The following is a 4551-nucleotide window of genomic DNA, read 5'->3' on the forward strand; positions in this document are numbered from 1 at the left end:
TATGGTACAAGGTATAGAAAACTTCCCAGGATCCTGCCTCTTTTGAGGCAGTTTCTGCCTAGACAAGTCATTCAGTTCTTTGGTGAGCAAGGGTGGTTCATCCTCCCAAGTCTCATTTCCAAATAACTTGTCATTCAGTTTCATGATTGCTCCAAGGTATTTAGCAACTTGCTCTTCAATGACATACTCATCCTCTTCAGAGGAAGAATACTCATCAGAGCTCATGAATGGCAGAAGTAAGTCCAATGGAATCTCTATGGTCTCATTTTGAGCCTCAGATTCCCATTGTTCCTCATTGAGGAACTCAGAGGAGATTGGTGCACGCCCATTGGGGTCTTCCTCAATGGCGTCCGCCTCCTCTCTTTCCTCTCCATATTCGGCCATGGTTATGGCTTTGCACTCTCCTTTTGGATTTTCTTCTGTATTACTTGGGAGAGTGCTAGGAGGGAGTTCAGAAATTTTCTTGCTCAGCTGTCCCACTTGTCCTTCCAAATTTCTGATGGAAGACCTTGTTTCATTCATGAAACTTTGGGTGGTTTTGATTAGATCAGAGACCATTGTTGCTAAGTCAGAAGTACTCTGCTTAGAACTCTCTGTCTGTTGCTGAGAAGATGATGGAAAAGGCTTGTTATTGCCAGGCCTATTTCTTCCACCATTATTGTTGTTGAAACCTTGTTGAGGTCTCTCTTGATTCTTCCATGAGAAATTTGGGTGATTTCTCCATGAAGAATTATAGGTATTTCCATAGGGTTCTCCTAGGTAATTCACCTCTTCCATTGAAGGGTTCTCAGGATCATAGGCTTCTTCCTCAGATGAAGCTTCCTTAGTACTGCTTGGTGCATTTTGCATTCCAGACAGACTTTGAGAAATCAAATTGACTTGTTGAGTCAATATCTTGTTCTGAGCCAAAATGGCGTTCAGAGTGTCAATCTCAAGAACTCCTTTCGTCTGACTAGTCCCATTGTTCACAGGATTCCTTTCAGAAGTGTACATGAATTGGTTATTTGCAACCATTTCAATGAGCTCTTGAGCCTCTGTAGGCGTCTTCTTCAGATGAAGAGACCCTCCAGCAGAGCTATCCAAAGACATCTTGGACAGTTCAGAGAGACCATCATAGAAAATACCTATGATGCTCCATTCAGAAAGCATGTCTGAAGGACATCTTCTGATTAATTGTTTGTATCTTTCCCAAGCTTCATAGAGGGATTCTCCATCCTTCTGTCTGAAGGTTTGGACTTCCACTCTGAGCTTACTCCATCTTTGTGGTGGAAAGAACTTTGCCAAGAAGGCATTGACTAGCTTTTCCCAAGAGTCCAGGCTTTCTTTAGGTTGAGAGTCCAACCATATCCTAGCTCTGTCTCTTACAGCAAAAGGGAATAGCATCAGTCTATAGACCTCAGGGTTAACCCCATTAGTCTTGACTGTGTCACAGATTTGCAAGAATTCAGCTAAGAACTGATGAGGATCTTCCATTGGAAGTCCATGGAACTTGCAATTCTGTTGCATTAGAGAAACTAATTGAGGCTTAAGCTCAAAGTTGTTTGCTCCAATGGCAGGGATAGAGATGCTTCTCCCATAGAAATTGGGAGTAGGTGCAGTAAAGTCACCCAGCACCTTCCTTGCATTGTTGGCATTGTTGTTGTTTTCGGCTGCCATGGGTTCTTCTTCTTTGAAGAATTCGGTTAGGTCCTCAATAAAGAGTTGTGCCTTAGCTTCTCTTAGCTTTCGCTTCAAGGTCCTTTCAGGTTCAGGGTCAGCTTCAACAAGAATGCCTTTGTCTTTGTTCCTGCTCATATGAAAGAGAAGAGAACAAGAAAATATGGAATCCTCTATGTCACAGTATAGAGATTCCTTGAGGTGTCAGAGGAAGAAAAATGGAAGACAGAAGTAGAAAATTCGAACTTATCAAAGAAGATGGAGTTCGAATTTTGCATTAAGGAATAGAGTTAGTCCAAAAATAGAAGGATGTGAGAAGAAGGGAAGTAATTTTCGAAAATTTAAGTAAAAGATTTTGAAAACATTTTGAAAAACACTTAATTGATTTTCGAAAACAAGAGTGAGAAAGAGATCAAGTAATTTTTTGAAAAAGATTTTGAAATTAGAAGTTAAGAAGATTTGATTGAAAACTATTTTGAAAAAGATGTGATTAAAAAGATATGATTGGTTTTAAAAAGATGTGATTGAAAAGATATGATTTGAAAACAATTTTAAAAGATATGATTTGAAAACAATTTTAAAAGATATGATTTTAAAAATTAATGACTTGCCTAACAAGAAAAGATATGATTCAAACATAAAACCTTCCTCAACAGAAAAGGCAAAAAATGTTCAATCAAATCATTAATTGTTAGTAAGTATCTTTGAAAAAGGAAAGAAATTGATTTTGAAAACATTTGATTGAAAAGATATGATTTGAAAAAGATTTGATTTTGAAAAACTTTGAAAACTTGAAAAAAATTGATTTTGAAAACAAAATCTTCCCCCTTTGCCATCCTGGCGTTAAACGCCCAGAATGGTGCACATTCTGGCGTTTAACGCCCAAACTACTACCCTTTTGGGCGTTAAACGCCCAGCCAGGCACCCTGGCTGGCGTTTAAACGCCAGTCTGTCTTCTTCACTGGGCATTTTTGAATGCTCAGCTTTTTCTGTGTGATTCCTCTGCAGTATGTTCTGAATCTTCAATTCTCTGTATTATTGACTTGAAAAGACACAAATTAAAAATATTTTTGGATTTTTAATAATGAGGAATAATCAAAATGCAATTAAAATCAAATAACAATGCATGCAAGACACCAAACTTAGCAGTTTGTACACTACTGACACTAACAAAATGAGAATGCATATGAGAAACAACAAAACACTCAAGTCAATAGAATTCAAAGATCAAAACAAGAAAATCATCAAGAACAACTTGAAGATTAATTAAGACACATGCAAAAAAATTCGAAAAATGCAAGAAGAACAGAAACATGCAATTAACACCAAACTTAAGATGAGACTCTAGACTCAAACAAGAAATATTTTTGGATTTTATGATTTTGTAATTTTTTTGTGCTTTTTCGAAAATTAAGTGAAAAGGAAAATAAAGGTATCAAAATTCTTAATGAGAATTCCAGGAATCATGCAATGTTAGTCTAAAGCTTTAGTCTAAAGGAATTAGACATGGCCGGCAAAGCTTCAGCAGGACATTGCATTCAAGAGCTAAATTGATGAGAATCAATCAGCTTTGGTGATGATAAGAACATCACCTTGAAACACTAGAATTCATTCTTAAGAACTTTGAAGAAAAATAATACCTAATCTAAGCAACAAGATGAACCGTCAGTTGTCCATACACAAGAACAATCCCCGGCAACGGCGCCAAAAACTTGGTGCACGAAATTGTGATCAATACTTTTTCACAACTCAAACAATCCCTAGTAATGGCTCCAAAGACTTGGTGCTCACTACCATGGCATAAACACAACTTCGCACAACTAACCAGCAAGTGCACTGGGTCGTCCAAGTAATAAACCTTACGCGAGTAAGGGTCGATCCCACGGAGATTGGTGGTATGAAGCAAGCTATGGTCATCTTGTAAATCTCAGTCAGGCAGACTCAATTGGGTATAGTGATGAACGAAAATAACATAAAAGATAAAGATAGGGATACTTATGTACATCATTGGTGTAAGAGCTTCAGACAAGTGTATGAAGATGCCTTCCCTTCCGTCTCTCTGCTTTCCTAATGTCTTCATCCAATCCTTCTTACTCCTTTCCATGGCAAGCTCGTGTAAGGTTTCACTGTTGTCAGCAGCTACCTCCCATCCGCGCAGTGAAAGCTAATGCACACACTCTGTCACAGTGCTGCCAATCACCGGTTTGGTTCCCTCCCCTACCGGAATAGAATAACTCTTTTGCGTCTGTCACTAACGCCCAGTAGGTTACAGGTTTGAAGCACGTCACAGTCATTCAATCATTGAATCCTACTCAGAATACCACAGACAAGGTTTAGACCTTCCGGATTCTCTTGAATGCCGCCATCAGGTCCTGCCTATACCACGAAGATTCCGAAGAATCCAAGAGATATTCACTAAGCCTCGGATGCTTGTAGAACAAGAATGGTTGTCAGTCACCTTGTTCATGGGTGAGAAAGGTGATGGGCGTCAATCATCACCTTCATCATGTTGAAGAACAAGTGATATCTTGGATAAAGAACAAGCGGAATTGAACGGAAGAACAATAGTAATTGCATTAATACTCGAGGTACAGCAGAGCTCCACACCTTAATCTATGGTGTGTAGAAACTCCACCGTTGAAAATACATAAGAACAAAAGTGATCATTGGTTTCGGCCCCAGAGAGGGAACCAGAAGAACCAAGATCTGATCTAAGAACTAGATGTCCGAAGATGATAAATACAATAGTAAAAGGTCCTACTTATAGAAAACTAGTAGCCTAAGGTGTACAAAGATGAGTAAATGACATAAAAATCCACTTCCGGGCCCACTTGGTGTGTGCTTGGGCTGAGCAATGAAGCATTTTCGTGTAGAGACGTTTTCTGGAGTTAAACG

At 38.9% G+C, this 4551-nt stretch overlaps 1 non-coding gene across 1 annotated transcript; it reads left to right on the forward strand.

Annotated features, from left to right (window-relative positions):
• The first annotated feature begins 1142 nt into the window (after positions 1-1142).
• On the forward strand, positions 1143-1251 carry LOC130949847 (small nucleolar RNA R71). The gene has a single exon (XR_009073473.1). It is a non-coding gene; the product is annotated as a small nucleolar RNA R71 (small nucleolar RNA).
• Positions 1252-4551: the final 3300 nt, after the last annotated feature.

Source organism: Arachis stenosperma, chromosome 1, assembly GCF_014773155.1.
Source record: "Arachis stenosperma cultivar V10309 chromosome 1, arast.V10309.gnm1.PFL2, whole genome shotgun sequence".
Classification (NCBI taxonomy): Eukaryota; Viridiplantae; Streptophyta; class Magnoliopsida; order Fabales; family Fabaceae; genus Arachis; species Arachis stenosperma.